Genomic DNA, 19,340 nt, shown 5'->3' on the forward strand with positions numbered 1-19,340 from the left:
TCGTTAACTTATATATTTGGCAGTTAAACAATCCATGATGTTATTATCTATGTATTAAGGTATAGTATAAGTTGAGGGTTGTTTGTAGATTTCTAGTCAAAGGGGATGAATAGGTGTTTTTGTTAGGGCAGTTCCACTAATGTTTCAGTTCCATTTAATCTGGCATAGCTCTAGATCCTCGACAGTTTGGTAGGCTTTTTTGAGTTTTGCTGCATTGTGAATGAATATTTTGATCCCAAGATAGGAAGTGAGTCCTATCTGGATTTTGGAAATAATGATTCGAGGATCATCCTTCATCTTACATATCATGTAATATTTTTTAAATTGAGTGAAATACTTGATAACATTGTCCTAATTTCTGCCCCTGGTCTAAGATTTATGTTTGTGCTTCATAACTTGATTGTCCTACTTGATAACTTGAGTGGACAGAAGGGAGATCTCGATCTAAGTAATGGCTCAAGACTCAAAACAATTTTGAAAACTGTAGACTTGTGAATTTTTGGGACTCAGAGGTCGATCCTATAGTGGGTATGGTGTTAAATGATGAGCCCCTTCTTTCTAAATTGTTGTATACAATGGCCTCGGAGGAAGGATAACTGATGTCAACAATGGAGCAGTATTTTTGAGAGCCTTTTTCAATAAAACAACTCCAAACCAAATGAAATGCTTAGACACAATAAGGATGATGAGTACGCATCAATCCACATAGAGTTAGAGTTTAGTTGTATAAATGGTTTTCTTGGTCAAACTAGGTCAAGTTGGATGAAACTAATACTTATTTAATTATATTCACATAAATATAATTATATAAATATTATGTATTTATTTTTTAAACACAACATCTATACTAATAATTACATAATTATATTTAAGAAATATTATGATCCAATTAATTTTAAACAGATCACAATCAGATTAAAAATAAATGATCAATAATGACCATGTCAGTTCATTAGCTTTTGAGGGAGAATTTTGATGATTTTGTTTTTTTGAACATAACATAAATCGGATTATTAGAAATATTTGTTCCTCATTTCCATAATTTTAATATAAGAAGAAAATAAGTCCACAATTCAAATCATTCACTTTGACGAAGCCATGATTTATTAATAAAATACCATCTTAGAAAAGAGAAAGAGATGATAATTATTATTTATGTATTGGAAATTTTAGAGATCAGGTGTAAATTTAAATAAAAATTTGAACTCAATGCTTTGAAAATGAACTGATTTATGATCTGGTCAAAGTCAAGAAATTCAACGAGCAACTGAGATCATGATTGGACCCATGAGTCATGGATACATTTCTCAGAAACAAAGATTCGAATGATACTAAGTCATGAATTTCGGACCTGAGATTTGCATTTCGAATTTCAGTGCCCAAAAATAGCGACTTGTATGAGAATACAGTTCTCAAATGAATATTTACATATCAAGATATCAATAAAATATAAAATTATAATATACCTACATGAAGGAGGCCAAATAATTTTCACTTAAACCACTAGATTTCCATAACTTAAATGTTAAATGTTACTGAAGCGTCCATAACATTTTAGAAGGCACTTGAGGAAAAATGGCGGGGATTGAATGAAATGACAGGGATTCAATCAAAATATGTGTAATGTTCTGATATCAATAAAACTAGTTTATTCCAAATAAAAGCAACAATGATTACACCTTTCAAGTTAGAGTCCATAAAAAGGCTATAAAACAAGTTTAAAGTTCAATAATGACATCATTCCTGGCCCGTGTAGTGTACTGGCATGTTGGCGATAAGTCTTTCTTTTATTTTGAAGGATTGACGATATTTATGTACTCAAGTGAGTGTCACAGTTCATAAAAAGGCTATAAAACAAGTTTAAAGTTCAATAATGACATCATTCCTGGCATGTGGAGTATACTGGCATGCTGGCGATAAGTCTTTCTTCTCTTTTGAAGGATTGACGATATTTATGTACTCAAGTAACGTATTTATGAAAAAAATATGATAGTAAACTCTTGATTGATATTGGATTTCTCTATGAAATTTGCTATGAAGACAGAAAAAAGTTGACTGTATTCCTATAAATGGGAAAGATCTTGGCCACCATTTTGTTTTAGTAAAAATGACATTAAAGCTGATGACACTTGGCATCACAGCAGAGGCCACATCCCCCATATCATGGCATCCATGGGATTCACCTCTTCAAACAAGTCTTGATCATTAGATCTTTATCCTTTGACTCATGTTTTCTACGTGTGCCTAGATATAACTCTACTATAGTATATCCCATATGGAAATATTTAAACTCCTTGAAGGCTGAAGAAGGGTGATATTGATTACTATTATAAAAAAACTATTCTTGGCCTACCTGTGCCGTGCACGCAATGCACTAGACCTGTGTATTTGTGCTGGCTGGTTGAAACACCTACTCGTAGGTGCACCCGCATCAACTGTTATCATTGCCCATGCTTTTTAGGGTCTAAAAACTATTAAATTATTAAATAAATAATACATCTAAGAAAAATTATATTTCTTAATGTGCGGACATTTTAATCAAATTTGCATCATGTATGCTGTCATTTTAATACTCTTGCTTTCACCCATGCATCCTAAAATAACTAATAAAACCAAAAGGGGGTTAGTTTACATAAATCAATAGGAAAATTTTGAAATTTGATTTTTATTTTGATTCTTCTAAGATTTGCCTTTTTCTCTTTGCTTTATTGTTCATCCACATAATTCCAAAAAGAACTGAACTCAATAAATGTGGTTAAGCTTAAATGGTTTGACCATAGAGTGGTGAAACATGAAAACCAATATAATTTACGCTATAATAATGTAAAAATTAATAATTATGAAAATGGCATGGTGATTCAGAAAATAATATAATATAATGACAAAGTGCATCATAATCACAAGATTTAAGAATTTAATAGAGAGGTGGAGGATATAAATGAATGCAAAAGAAACATGTTATCAGTAAGGTGTCTATCCATGTTGGTCATGCGAGTATTGATCTCATGAATACTCTCAAGATGCACTGTAATATTTTGTTTCAGGGAGAGAGTAAGAAAGGAATTACGGTCGGTAATTGATAATATGCAAATAAGAGCTGATAAACTGTTAATTTGATCGTATTTTAGAGCTTCTAATACATAAAACATTAACTGTTAACACATGTTATAGTGATTTTAGGTTATTATAATAAATTCCTTGAATCTCAAGTTAAATAATTATTTTAATAAATATTTAGGTCATTTATTACGCTTTAAATGTTATTAAAATGAATTATAAATGAAATTAAATGATTAATTGACCTATTTATATAATAAAAAAGAAAGGCAGTAAATAAAAGAACTTAATAAAATCATTTTTCTGGTATTTATACATATTTTTAGCATTTAGTTTAGGTATTTTTCCATTAAAAAACGTTCTTTAAAGAAGACTGGCCCTTATTGGGCCAGTTGTAGCGCTCACCTATCTGCAAGTGGCTCTCGGCGCACGAACGACGTGATCCGCATGCAGCGCCGCATAAGCAAATCAGGAGATGAGTTCAGGCCGTCAGTGAGTGACATGCACATATGCAATTTCGTGCATGTCGCGCATGGAATGGAGACACGCAGAGGCACCACGGGCCAATCATGTTGCATTGTATGCTCAACGTACAACGCCAAAAAGATAAAAAATTTAACGGAATCGGAAGAAGCTCTTCTTTTGATCCCACGACCATAAAAGGAGAAAATGAGAGATTGAAGAGGCTGTTCTTGATTTTGAAGCTCTAGAAAGTATAAAATAAATCCAAAATGATAGTAATATACATGTGCAATTCTAGCTAATTTATCTACTTCTTTATCTTTATCTGCATATATTATAAACATTTATGTTAAGTTCTGAAAAATGATGAAATAAATTCAACTCTTTCTAATTTTGAGTAAATTATTGTCATTTGTGGGACTAACCCCACTGAACTCAATGGGTTGAGTGGAATGAATCTCACTCTCGTCTTGGTTTATGTGGAAGATGCAGAAATTAGGTGAAACTTTCATGAACAAAGGGGATAAATAAATGAAGGATAAGCTATTTGGCCCAGAGGAGCAGGACCAGCCACAACCCTGGGCCAAGAAAGGAGATTCAAATCAAGACAGCCGACTCTACTCCAAAGGCCCAATAAGGAAGTTCCACTAAGCCCACTATGAGAGGAATCTTGGGCCAAAGAAAGGATGGCAAGGGGGAGGTCCAGTCCTGATTATTTATGCCCATTTTATGTGCTTAGATGCTGATTGGAGGACACCCTTGGACGGGGATCCAAGCCATCCATTGTATTAAAAATCTGGCCATCCATTGTATTAAAAGTCCAATGGCTCTCATTTGCTCTCTCTCCCTATATAAACCCCCTCACCCTATTGTAATAGGCATCTTGTGATTCAATCCAAAGTAATGTTTGGTGGCCTGAGTGCAATTGATTCATAGATCCATTCACCTCAATGAGTGCCAGGCTGAGCAGGAAGCATCTAGGGCTGATGAAGCTGGTGGAAAGAAGAAGAAGTCCCTTGGCCCTTGGAGGGTGTGACAAAGAGATTACCTTCTTATTTCTCATTTTTCACTCTTTTTTGTTCATCTTTTGCCTTTGAGTTAGTCTTGGGTCAGCTAGCCAATATCCAGACGGTTCCAATGCATCCAACCACGCTCTAAAATACATTCTAAAACTCATTCTAGAATGAATTTAGTGCAGTCCATTTTTTCTCTCTCCTCCACCAAGCCACTTTCCCCATTTGGCATCTGGACTTCGACAAATTTTGACTAAGTCCAGAGCGCCAGCCTGTTTCATTTCCTATTTTATTTTGGCTTTCAAATACTCCTAAAAATTCCAAAAAATTTTATTTTCAGCCTACTAATATTATTATAATATGATAATATATTTTTAATTTTCTTTGTTTTATATATTTTTTTAAATAGTTATTTATCTTCATATGTAATAAACCTATTAAAATTATTAAAAAATTATATAACCAAAGCACAAATTCTTAAGGAAAAACCCTTGCGCCCTGTGGATCGACCCTTACTCTCCCTACGCTAGTAAGGTTATTAATTCGGGTAAACCAATGATAGTAATTAAGTGAAGTTACCTCATCACTAATTACCCTTAAAATCTGAAATATCAAGTAGCACCTACTTTCCTAGAAGACTCAAGACCCTCCCTGGAGCAATTTGGAGCTAATTTTGGAGACAAAATCGACGATCCGGCCACCGTTCTTCCCCAGACCTAGTCTTCCAATGTGCAGAAATTTGGTGGTGTTCACAGCCGATTCGCACAACGAAGAGATATGGCTCTATTTGAGCGGAATTCGCGCAATGAAAAACACCATATTTCCGCATATTTGAAGATTGGGTCTGGGGAAGAATGGTGGACGGATCATCAATTTCTTCTTCAAAATTAGCTCCAAATTTCTCCAAGAAGGGTCTTGAATCTTTTAGGAAGGTAGGTGATCCTTCGTAGAGCTTCAAAATCAAGAACAGCCTCTTCAATCTCTCATTTTCTCTTGTTATGGCCACGAGATCAGAAGAAGAGCTTCTTCCTATTCCGTTAATTTTTTTATCTTTTTGGCGTTGTACATTGAGCATACAATGCGACACGATTGGCTCGTGGTGCCTCTCCGTGTCTCCATTCCATGTGCGACACACACGAAATCGGGTACATGTGTGTCACTCACTAACGTAGCGAACTCTTCTCCTGATTTGCTTATGTGGCGCTGCATGCAAAACGTGTCGTTCGTGCACTGAGCGCCACTTGCAGATAGGTGAGCACTATAACTGGCCCAATAAGAACCAGTCTTGATTAAAAAGCTTTTTTAAATGGAGAAACACCTAAAATAAACCCCAAAAATATATATTAATACCAAAAAATGATTTTATTATTTTCTAAAGTTCGTTTAATTTCCCTATTGTCTCTTTATTTATAGAAATAGGTCAATTAGTGATGGCGCAGCACAGTCCGAGACCGCATGACCATCGTTCATGGAGTCGGCATCGACCCCGCCACTGATTCGCGTCCAGCCCGCACGACAAGCCAAAACGAGGACGCGTGCAGCCAGATTCAAATATCCCGGGTAACGACGCGCCATCTTCGATCCCGTTTACCGCTTTTGTTTTCCGCATTTATGTTTTCTTTCGTAATCTTCTGTTTTTCGTAACTGCGTTGTAGTGAGGGGAAGTTCCCGTATGAGGATATCTTCCCCTCCTGTTCACGGGCCTAAGCCCCAATAGTCCTTTTCATTATCTTTGTAGTTTCAAGGGGCCCATCCACCTCTCTCCTATAAAGGTAATGGGTGGGCGCCCTCAACTTTTTCACTCTTGAATTTATGTTGAGAAGAAATATCGTTAGAAGTTGAAGAGTTGCACGATCCAGAAAAAGAGGAAGAAGAAGAAGGAGAGGGAGGAGAAGGGAGGAAGAGGAAGAGAGAGGAGAAGCACCCTGCCACAGTCATTGCCGCCGCGCCGCCAGAACATCACCGCCACGCTGAGCCACCGTCCGCCGCGCCATGCAAACCCCCCCATTGCCCGAGCTGCCCAACCCGCGTCACGCGCCATCTGCGCGCCTGATCTTGTGACGCCATCGCCGTTCCCGGGCCCCATTTGGACCCGCTCCTGAACCCACACCACGCCCGTTGACCACTAGGGTCCACGACCGCCGCCAGCATCTCCTCTCGCCACCCAGCACCTCGTCGCCTTCGCTCGCGTCACCGTGCCCCGTGCACCCTTCGGTCGCGCCGCTCCGCCTGTGTGCCAAGTCATCGAACTCGCCTATGGCGTAGCGCGTTTCTCCAACGGCCGCATCGTATGCACACCGGGCCGCTGATCCAACCCGGTCACCCCGTCGTGGAAGCGCACAGCCGTCGCTGCTAGTGCACGCACATGGCATTTCCATCGTGCCCATCTGCGCCTAGGACGTGCTCTGCTCGTGCCCGCCCGACCACCCGAGTCGTCGTCGCTAGTCAACTCACCCGCGCGCGCTATCAAGCCGTGAACCTCTGGTCGTCCCCACGGCCGCCCACACCTGCCCTCGTTTTACCAATCTGTGTGTACTCCAGATTCCCACAACGACGAAGCCGCCTCGAGTGTCATCGATATAGCTGTTGCCTGACGCGACGAGAGGTACCCCACTCGGCCTTTGTCTTTTATTTTTTTTAGTGCACTTTTGTTTGCCTCCGCCGCACTCGGGTTAGTCGTAGGTGAGAGAGGCAGGCTGAGAAAATGACGAAAGAACACACGAGGGTCTTACCTGCCTGTGCGAGTCGGGTACGCCCATCGCGTTTAGCAACTTCGTGGGATATTCCCGTTCGGCCGCGTAGTTGTCCTCGACCCCTCGGACGAGGTTCGGGAGGCCTGGACTACACTCCCTGGGCGACCCCGTTGGACCCCAGGAATGGCACACACCCTCGAGTCGGCACTTGCACATACCACATCTGGATCTTTCGTATTTTTGTCATATTTCATATCTGTTTATCTGCATTGTCAGACACGCATGCCACCGTGTTCCGATAGAGCTCCATTATCGATACCGAGTTGCTATCCTAGGCAACAACCAGAAGACGTTTTGACGAAGTCCGGCATCAATTAGTCACTTATTTTCATTTAAAATTCATTTTAAAAACATTTATAGTGTAAAAATAGACCTAAATATTGATTAAAATTATTCTTTAACTTGAAATCAAGAAAATTATTAGTTTAACCTAAAATCATGATAACGTGCAGTAAAAATTAATGTTTTATGGATTAAAAGCCCATAATATAAAGATATTAACAATTTATCAGCTCTTATTGGCATGTTATTAGTACTCGTTGAAGGCAAAATCTGCATTGGCATCTTGGGGCAGATCATGAATGATGGTGACCTGGTTGGCTGCATGCAGTTCCATTTAATACGAAATGGAGTATGAGATCTAGTCTGCAGTATGGGTTGACTAGCACATGTTTGATACTGATACCAATTTGACGAAGGACACCTGTGAGGGATACATGTAGGGCTGATAATGATGCCATCAGGTTCATGAAAACAAGCCATTGTGTTGATTTGAATTATTCAAGACCAGGATTATTAGTGATGATACAGTCCATTGTGTCAGTTGACAGCCTTAGATTTCAATACTTGAAGTTTTCTTTAATTTTGAAGATGCTGGAGGACATCTGATGACAGTAGTGAAATGCAAGAAAATACTCAAAGAAATAAGGGCAAAATTAGCCAATACACAAATAGAACTATTGGCGAACATTGCTTGTGAATTGCATGGTTGATAACTAGATTTAGGTAGACCCTTCATGGCGTTATGGAGGATTTTTAGCAGGGGTCTGAGTTCACCATTGACAGGGTATGAGTTGACCATTGATCGAGTTAGGGTTGACAATTGAAGATTGATCGAGTTAGTGTTGACAATAGACCATTGATCATTCATAAGGTCTGCTTTGATCGTTGATTGGGTTGTGATACCATGGACCAGGGAAGAGTTGAAAACTAATCAGGCCTAGATGGACCATTGGCTGGGGGTGAAGACAGGTGGGTTGGTCATGCTAGTGGAAGCAAAAATAGGTGGTAGGACTGCCATAGTGTCCAATAATTACTAAGACATTTCATTGTTCTTAATTTATATGGCGAGACAGCCCAATAAAAAAAGATGTTTCAAATCATAATGAGTGTGATTCAAATGTTGAGTGAAAATGATTTGTGTATAATTTAGAAAAAGTGGCAGAGTTGATGTTATCAAAATCATGTCACCAGCTCATGGAATGTGGTGGCATGGACACCAATGCTTTGACATCGGATGCGCCGCCGCCATCAACCAAGGTCAACATCTCCGCTACTGACACGACGGCGAAGTCAACCGAAGTCAACATCTCCATCACGAACACGTCGCAACCATCATCACACACGTCTCCACCCGCGCACGTCCCTACGCGCGTCATGACACGTCACTAGAGGCAGATCAACAACTGCCCATTGGCGTGATATGAAGTACGTCTTTAACTTCTCATCTCTAATTTCTCGTCATTTTCTCTTTCCTCCAAGGCCTATATATAAAGACCATTGTTTTCAAGAAACATTTAGGCAGTCATAATTCAAGAATCGAGTTTTTGTTTAACTCTTCTTGGAGGACTGCCCAAGCCTCCCTATCCCCTCTTCAGAGCCTAACCTGTCAGCCCACTGGTTTTCAAAAATGTGGACGTCGTCATTAGGGAGTCCCATTGCATGCATTTACGTTCAGGCAAACGAGTCTTCGCTCCGATGACAAACCAACCCCAAGACGGTCGTGAAGTGTTCGTCCCCGTCCACGAGCTGTCATCGTCCGCCCCACCGACCTCTTCTCGAGGGGACATCAATCACGTTTTAGATGCTGTCCATAATGGTTTTTGTGATGTGAATACACGAATTACCAATATGGATAACCGTCTCACGAGTTCGATCGATGCGGTGAGTGAACGGACTTACCAACTCGAGAATAGAGGTCGTGACTGCCATTACCGGGATCGCGAAGACCACTATCCGCCTGACTTCAGACCTCGAGTTTGTGAGAGGAATCATCGTGACCAGGATGGTCCTATACGACACGAGGATAGATCCGGGAGCCAAAATCAGAGTCGTCCTGAGCGAGATGATCAGATTCCTCCTGAGTTTCGCACTCCGGCCCGTGATAGTAATTGTCTCCCATGGAACGATTACTATCTGCCCGAGCTTAGGACCCCAGGCCAGGACAGGAATCGTCCCCCATGGAACGATCCCTATCCGCCTGTGGATAGAGCCTCGGTGCATGATGGAAATCGTTTACCCCAAGACGATTACCATCCACCAAAGGAGAGGATCCCAGAGCGCGATAGGAACCATCCCCCACGGAATGATCCTTATCCGCCTAACGATAGGTATCGTGGATGGAATGGGAATCGTCCGGACAGGGACGATCCTTACCCACTCGAGGATGTGGTTCCCCCTCGTGATCACCGCCGTGCGGATCACGACAACTAATGGCAGAAAATTCAGCGTAGCGTCAAAGTCGATGTTCCATACTACGAGGGATCTAGGGACCCTAAGGATTATCTTGATTGGGAATCTACATTAAACAGCTATTTTAAGTGGTACAATATGTTAGAGTGGCAGAAAGTTCAGTATGCCGAGATGAGATTAGAGGGACAAGCAAAAATCTTTTGGGAATTTTTGATTTATAACCGTCGTGAGGCACCCATAGACACTTGGCCCTAGATGAAGGACAAACTGCGTGAGAAATATGTCCCACTAGCTTACTTAGACAATCTACTAGATCAATGGCATAAACTGCAACAGGGTAGACGTCCGGTCTCCGAGTATATTACCCAATTCAAGGAATTCTATATGAGCTGTCGAGTCGAGGAGAGCCCCCGAATTGTCATTTCTTGATTTAGAACCGGTCATAACCCTTATCTTGAGACGGAACTGCTAGTCCCCAAAGCCGCCACCCTAGAGCAGGCCTATCAGATTATAGAAGACCTAGAGCTATGTCAGAATTTATATCACACTCTCGTGTACAATCGCCTTGCTCTCTCTGATCGGTCGCACTTATCTAATCCTTCTTATTCTAATCGTGCGACCCAGCGTAATCCTCCCTTAGCCCTTCCGGCACCATCGCCACCAGTTCCTACCGCCACTCAAACTCTGACTGAACACCGTCCACCAGCTCCGACACCATCCACTACTACGCCAAATGCTCGTACCTCGTCATCCCTTTGATTCCACAGCTAGAGCCCCTCCCCAGTCCAATCCTGCACATGTCGGTCCTTCTGGCTTTACTTGCTTTAAATGCTAGGGTCGTGGCCATAGAGCTTCCCAATATCCATCACGAGCCTTACACATAGGACAAGAACCCTTCGATAGTGACCCCCCCGTAAACGAGCCACCTATTGATGAGGAGTATCGAGTTAAAGATTATCTTGTCGATGAATTTGTGCATGATGACGGATTAGTGAGTTTCATTGGCATCACGGACTATCCATCGTCTCCTCCTCGTCACGACCCGTCTTCATCAGTTAGGGGGATTGTCCGCTGCAACCTCACCCAGCCTTCCACTGATAATTCTGCATTGAGGACATCCATATTTTACACATTTTAAAATTGGTGATAAGATGTGTAAGATGATCGTAGACTGTGGTAGTTGTATTAATGTCGCCTCCGATGTTATGACATCATGTTTGGGATTACCTTTGATTGACCACCCTCATCCATATTTTGTGTCTTGGATCGATGCTACCTCCATCCCTGTGAGGAGCCAATGCCGTCTCCCTTTGAAGGTTCAATCCTACGAAGAGGAGATATTGTGTGATGCCTTACCCATGAAGGTAGGCAGCATTATCCTCGGCTGTCCTTGGTTGTATGATAATGGTGTACACCTCTATGGTCAGAGCAATACCTGTTCTTTCCTCCATCAGGGCAAGAATATCACATGGCACCCTTACACTTATAGTCCACAGAGAGCTGATAAGCTAAGATTTTATGTATTTTTTACTGGTTATTTAGCACTTCAGACGTGTGAGGTTCAGAGCTTATGCAACAAATTTATAAACCTCACGGCGTAAGGTGAGTGAGGGTCGATCCACAGGGAGCACGAGAAAACAGCAGAAATTTCCTTCTTTATTCAATAGATATGTCACTTATCAATTTAAAATAAATATTAAACTCTGTTAAATGATCCTCAAGAAAATCACAGAATTTCTCTTTAATTCCCAGTTTAGTCGAAAGATTTAACTGCTATTGCTCTGATTAAGTTAAAGATTTAACTTAATAGAGGCTGTCTACAGAGGAGTTCTCTATAGACAGTACCTTTGCCCTTGGGGGCAAAGGATCAAACACCTTGCGTGCAGGGTACCTGCGCGCAAGGTGTTTATGCGCAGTCTTGGCGCTGTCGCGCGGGCGTGGCTGTAGCGACGCTGCGTGGCAGCAGCGCTGTCGCGTGCGGCGTGGCTGCGCGTGACGCTGCTGCGTGCGGCGGCGTTGCTGCGCGCGGCGGTGCTGCTGCGCGCGGCGGTGCTGCTGCGCACGGCGGTGCTGCTGCGCGCAGTGGTTCTGCTATATCAAAGGGATTGTTGGGGAGGTTTGGGGAGGATGATCAGAACAAGAAAGAAACAAAGTTCAACTGAAATCAAATCTAAAACGAAACAATCCTCAGTTAGAAAACATTGGAAGATCTTGTGACTCTTCCATCCCAACCAAAATTGTCTGAGAAGAGAGGGATTACAGGGCTGAAGCTTGAGATTTCCCCACGTCGGGTGTCACGTCCTTGCGGCGAGGCGTGGTTCTTCAATCCAAGCTATCTTCAGTCTGTTCTTCCTCTCCAACTCCAAAAGCTCATCAGCTCCTGGAGGGTGCAGAAATCCTCTTCTCCAAGCCTTAGTTTCCTTAGAGAAAATTCTGAACAACCCTAAACTCCTCTCTTAAGAGAGTATTTATAGGTTTTCTCTTAAGTCATGCCTAGGGGCATTTTCGTAATTTTTGCCACTTCGAATTTTTGCCCACTTCTCTTGATCCTCCTCTCTTCCTTGATCTTCTTAACCTGTTTCTGAATGTTCACTAGCCATAAAATGTTAAATATATTCCACTTGATTCATAGAATCAAGTGGGGTTAGTGATTTCATAAAACAATACATATACATGAACTTAGCATGAATTCACAAGATAATTGTAATGAATTTAAACTTAAGAACTTGATTATTTGATGACATATTTTAGAGTCATCAAACACCCCCCAACTTAGATCGTTACTAGTCCCTTAGTAATGACATGCAGGTGAGAATAAAAGATGATTTCAAGGTGAATTTTGACTTCCGATAACTTTGATTCATGCTCTTCTCAAGGAGTATTTTCAGCAATTAAAATTGACTAGCGTAGAAGAAATTTAGGATCTATCTCAGCCTTAGACCTCACCTAAGTGCACATGATCTATGGAGTACATATAGTAAGTACATAGTATATGGAATAAGATTGAGTTAACACCCCAAGCGCACTACTGAACGAGGCGTAGAGAGTGGTATTAATGCTAGCTCAATACTATGGCTATAGTAGCATCGGCTCAAACACATGGGAGACAGCTTTTCCACCTTTATTTTATTTGGCATTTGCTGATTGTTGGTCATTTTTTATGACAATCAACTTTAGTACTATGATGCAAGCTTTTGCTTGTTTATGCGCAGTGCAGCTTTCACTTTATAGTTTGGTGGCGCTTATCCACTACCCATGTGCCGTCCTTAGTAGACCGGCAGCTTATTCCCCCGACAAAGTTATGTATCCTTCATGGGTCAGGGAGCTTCACTCACGTCATAATAATACTGCCAATGAGCTAACACTAACCCTACTCTCCACTAAAGCTAAAAATTTTCGTGCATGTAAGTGCTAACTCAACCCGAGGTGGATGGTGAGGTGAGAGAAGTATAATGGTAATAGATATGACTGTAGTGGTATGGATCGTAGTGCACCTAGCTAGGCTTACTTCACCTAGGATTCCCTAGCTGGCCACTCTTGCATTTCTACCCTTTGAAAAGAATCGAATTATCATGCATATCATTGGACAATCATCTCCTAAGATCATCAAATATCCATGGTTTGTGAATGCAAAAGCGAAAAATTTCATGGATAATGCATGTAAATGTACTCCCCCTCTCAATAAAAGGCATGTTCCAACACGAAAAATCATAAATGAGAGAAAGGAGAAAGGAATACCAAACCATGGAAGGAAGGGCGGCGATCAGCATGCGTGTTGTCCAGTGACGTGTTAGGTGGGCGTGGATCGGAGTGGCTGCACACGAGAACAGAAACAAAAACGCAGAAAACAAAAACAAAACAAGGAAAATAACCAAGCAGAGGGAATATGAAATGTAGTAAAAACAAAAACTAATCGGATCATGAGCTATCATGCGATGGCTTTTCTAACGTAATATTCATGGGGCTGTGAAGATCTTCTTCTTCTAAGTAGGGTTTGAGCCGTTGCCCGTTCACAGTGAATCGTCTTTGAGATGTAGGATCTAAAATTGTAACGGCTCCATTCTCAAAAACCTGCTGAACAAGGAAGGGACCATCCCATCGCGTTTTCAATTTACCTGAAAAGAGTTTTAGTCTAGAGTTGTAAAGCCATACTTTTGATTCTCCACAAAATTCTTCTCCTCAAGCTCTTGTCATGAAACATCTTCATCTTGGCTTTATAAATCTTCGAATTCTCATAAGCCTCATTTCTTAACTCTTCCAACTCATTCAATTGAAGAAGTCTATGCTTGTCGGCTCTATCCAAATCTAGGTTGAGTTTTCTAATAGCCCAAAGGGCCTTGTGTTCTAACTCAAGTGGTAGGTGGCAAGCTTTGCCAAAGATAAGGCGGAAGGGAGACATGCCGAGAGGGGTTTTGTAAGCTGTCCTATAAGCCCATAACGCCTGCCTAGCTTCCTAGACCAATCTTTCCCATCTGGACGCACTATTTTCCTCCAAATTTTCTTCACCTCTCTATTGCACAATTCAACTTGTCCATTGGCTTGAGGATGATATGGGGTAGTGACTCGATGATGGACACCAAACTTTTTGAGGAGATTCCTAAAGTTGTAATTTGTGAAGTGTGAACCTCCATCACTAATGATCGCTCGTGGGCATCCATATCTATAAAAAATGTGTTTTTCAATAAAATTGGTCACTACCTTACTGTCATTGGTTTTGGAGGGAATGGCTTCTACCCATTTGGAGACGTAGTCAACAGCCATCAAGATGTATTCATAACCGTTAGAACTAGGAAATGGACCCATAAAATCAATTCCCCATAAATCAAATATTTCTACTTCTAAGATGGGTTGTAGGGGCATTCTATCTTTCCTATTGATATTGATGGATGCTTGGCATGCTAAACAACTGTTATAAAACTTCTGCGCATCATGAAATAATGTAGGCCAAAAGAAACCCGATTCAACAATCTTATGAGCTGTTACCTTGGCCGAGTAGTGACCCCCTCCTGGTTTTGCGTGGCAGAATTCTAGGATGCCTCGTTGCTCGCTCTCGGGGACGCATCGTCAGAGAATTTGATCTTGTCCTTGGTGAAACAGCTCCGGATCTTCCCAAAAATAAAATCACGCATCCTTGAGTAGCTTTTTCCTCTCGTGGGAAGTCCAACCTGTAGGAATTTGTCCTGAAACTAAAAAATTGACAATATGTGCATACCAAGGAACGAATGTTCCTTGTGCAGTTAGGAAAAATTCATCAGGAAATGCATCATTAATTTGTTCAGGTGGGGCGCCTATGATTCGTGAGAGATGGTCGGCTACTACATTTTCACACCCTTTCTTATCTTTAATTTCCAAATCAAATTCCTGTAATAAAAGCACCCATCTAATCAATCTCGGTTTAGCCTCTTTCTTCGTTAACAAGTATCTAATAGCTGCATGATCAGAATAAACAGTTATTTTACTACCTAGTAAATAAGACCTAAACTTTTCTAAAGCAAAAATAATGGCCAGCAGCTCCTTTTCGGTGGTGGTGTAATTCAGTTGTGCGTCCACTAAGGTCCTGCTGGCGTAGTAGATCACCACGGGTTTCTTATCAATTCTTTGGCCTAACACTGCACCTACTACAAAATCAGAAGCGTCGCACATTAGTTCAAAAGGAAGGGTCCAATCGGGCCCTTGCAGGATAGGCGCATTAACCAAAGCTTCTTTCAATTTATAAAATGCATCTTTAGTCTCTAGTGTTAGTTCAAAATCATTACTTTTAGACGATAAAAGGTTTGTAAGAGGTTTAGAAATTTTAGCAAAATCAAGGATAAAATGTCTATAGAAACTCACAGCCGAGGAAACCCCTAAGGGTTTTTAGGTTGGTTGGAGGTGGAAGGCCCTGGATGATTTCGATTTTGGCCTTGTCCACTTCCAATCCACGGTTGCTGACCGTGTGTCCCAGCACTACTCCCTCTTGCACCATGAAATGAGATTTTTCCTAACTTAGGACAAGGTTGGACTCAATGCACCTCTTCAATACTTTGGTGAGGCTTAGGAGGCAGTTCTCAAAGGTAGATCCAAATACTGAAAAATCATCCATAAATATTTCTAAACATTCGCCTACTAAATCAGAAAAAAGGGCATTCATACATCGCTGAAATGTGGCGGGGGCATTGCATAGCCCGAAGGGCATACGCCTAAAGGCATATGTCCCTACGGGACTCGTAAATGTTGTCTTCTCTTGATCATCAGGATGGATGTTTACTTGGTTGTATCCTGAATAACCATCAAGAAAACAAAAATATTGCTGCCCTGACAGTTTTTCTAGTATCTGATCTACGAAGGGTAGTGGGTAGTGATCCTTCTTTGTCGCCTTATTTAATTTCCTGTAATCAATGCACACCCTCCACCCTGTGGTCAATCTTTTCTGCACCTCTTTCCCTTTTTCGTTCACTTCTACGGTAATTCCAGATTTCTTTGGTACCATGTGTACAGGACTCACCCATCTACTGTCGGATATAGCATAAATTATTCCTGCATTCAACCACTTAATCACTTCTTTCTCAAGAACTTCTCTCATGTAAGGGTTGAGTCTCCTTTGATGCTCTCTACAAGGTTTTGCTTCCTCTTCTAAAAATATCCTATGTTCACAGATCAAAGATGGAATTCCTCTAATATCATCAAAGGTCCAACCTATGGCATTTCTATGCTCCCTAAGTACCTCTAGCAAGTCCTTTTCCTGTTCAGGGGTTAGTGATGAAGATATGATTACCGGTAGGATTTTCTGCTCATCTAGATATGCATATTTGAGGGATGAGGGCAAAGGTTTCAATTCTGGCCCTACCTCTACCGAAGAAGGATCTATGATCTCTCCCTGTAGCTCTCTACCCTCTACTTGTGACAAGTATTCTTTAACCACTTCCTCTCCTTCATCCTCTGCACACAACTTTAACTCCTCATTGCTTCCTACAGGACATTTCATCATTTTTGATATATCCAGTTGAACTCTCTCCTTTCCAATTTTAAACTCCACCGTCCCCTTCTCCCAATACATAATCGTTTTTGCCGTAACTAAAAATGGTCTACCTAAGATGATAGGAGCTAAACTAATGTCTCCCGATATCTTTACATCTGTCACTATAAAGTCTACAGGTATTTCACAATTCTCTACAGTGATCATGACATCGGTTAACCTTCCCTCGGGTTGCCTAATAGTGCCGTCAGCGAGGAGTAGGTCCATATGAATTTCCTCTAATTCTCCAAACCCGCATTCCTCATATAATGCCGTCGGGATGATACTTATGCTTGCTCCCGTATCTAATAAAACTTTAGAGAAGGTATTTCCTCCTATTTCACATGTAATGAAAGGGGCTCCGGGATCTCTCATCTTGATAGGGATGGCATTAAGAATACTAGAAGCATTTTCAGATAATTTAACCACTTCCCTAGGTTTCCTAATGGTGCAAGAATCCTTAAGGTATTTCTTTAGGGAAGGTGCACACCTAAGCATATCTTCGACAGTAACAGTCATGGTAGCTTTTCTAAAATTCTCTAGCAGTCGATGCTCATAATCAAATATCGGTTTTTTTCTATTTAAAGCGGAAGGATAGGGAACATGCTGCCCACTCGTAGAAGGTAGAGGCTCCTCCACGTAGGGGAGTCCTCTCCTTCTTCCTCTTGTGGTTCAGTCCCCTTCTTAGAATTCTCTATAGAAGTCCGATAGGGATCCTGAAGTTCTTTTCCATTTCGCAATTTTGATATGGCTAGAACCTCAAGATCATCTCTATTCGTCTCATCATGAGTGGAATGCTGCACATGATGCAAGTTGCATGGATTGATGGACGGTTTCGTGGGAAGTTTATAAGATGTGCAAGGAGAATCTAACGGTATACCTTGGTGTTCAGGTTGAACAGGTCTGAGGCTTTCTAGCATCTTCCTCATCTGCTCTTGAGCATCCAGCATTTGCTTCGTTTGAAACTCCATCATCACTTGCATCCGCATCTCCATTTCCGCCCGCAACTTTTGATTTTGCTTTTCGATCATATCTGAAATGACGGGAGTTAATGTAGAGAAATCAGGTTGAGATTGAGATGAAACCTGATACTGTTGTGGAGGCCTGTGCTGGAATTGTTGTCTCTAATGGGACGGGGGTTGAGATGCCGGCTTGTTTCCTTGGTGGAAGGCCTCTCCGCTTTGGAAATTTGACCGCTTTGACCCGCCCACGGTTGTTGCGGCTGGTTGAAAGCCTTCACCTCTTCTTCCATGGCTTGGCAAGCTCCATCTTCATGTTCCCTGCTAAAACAAAGAGAGCAGATCTTAGCTTTAATGATGGGAGAGTTACCTAGGAAGACATTCTTCAAGGTAGAGGTGAGCTCCTCCAATTTCTGGTTGGTCTCCCTTAGGCCCGCTTGTAGCTCTCCCTCCTTGGCGTTGACCTGCAGAACTCCTGCTCTCTTGGGCTGCACATTCCTCCCATTCTGATTGGCTCCAATCTCCTGCAAATCAGTTTCTGCAACTCTCTCAGAATATCAAAAACTTCGTCCTCATATGCGGTATAAAACGTTCCACCCGTGGCGAGGTTTACCTTGTTTTTCATAAAATCAGAGAGAGACTCATAAAATATCTGAGCTAGTTGACATTGTTCAATTCCATGGTGAGGGCACTTCCTCAACAGATCATTGAACCTCTCCCATGATTCACTAAATGCCTCACCATCATGAGGATGGAAGTTGTGAATTTCCTTCTATAAAGTTAGTTTTGGAGAGAGGTAAAATTTCTGCAGAAATTTTCCTGCATCTCTTCCATGAATTAAAAGTGATTCCTAAATTGCGGTACCAGGAAAATGCTTTATCTTTTAAGGTTAGAGGAAAATATTTCATTTTTAAAATTTCTGTAGATATCCCTGGAACGTTTTGAGATGAACACCTAATGTGGAAATCATCAAGGAATTCTAATGGGTTTTGAGCAGGCAGTCCATTAAATTCAGGTAAGGAATGAATTAATGCATTGTCATATCGAAAGGAAATACCGTCACCGATGTTCAGATTTACATCGGTTTGACGCAAGCTTCCCGACGGTGTGGACCTATCCAGCATAGTCCTCCTCCTCTCATTTGCTGGTGCATCTCTTCAGCCATATTTCTCTACTGAATTTCTGGTTCTATCACTGTAGAATCCGGAGTGGCGTCTCTAATGTCTTTCTCTGTAGACTTTTCACCAGCTCCTGAGCGTGTTACTACCATAAATCTACAGCAAACGGTTAGAATAACAATGAGCTGAGGATTGTCAAGTCCTGCAGCTCTAGAAAAATCAACAAAAATGACTGTAGATTCACAAAAACAACTCTAGGTTTAGAGAGATAACTGTAGATTCAGAAAAAAATA

General features: G+C 41.4%; 1 non-coding gene across 1 annotated transcript; it reads left to right on the forward strand.

Annotated features, from left to right (window-relative positions):
• Window positions 1-18,603: 18,603 nt before the first annotated feature.
• Window positions 18,604-18,711, forward strand: LOC144703985 (small nucleolar RNA R71). Its single transcript, XR_013581685.1, has one exon. It is a non-coding gene; the product is annotated as a small nucleolar RNA R71 (small nucleolar RNA).
• Window positions 18,712-19,340: the final 629 nt, after the last annotated feature.

The sequence above is a fragment of the Wolffia australiana genome, chromosome 5 (assembly GCF_029677425.1).
Source record: "Wolffia australiana isolate 7733 chromosome 5, ASM2967742v1".
Lineage (NCBI taxonomy): Eukaryota > Viridiplantae > Streptophyta > Magnoliopsida > Alismatales > Araceae > Wolffia > Wolffia australiana.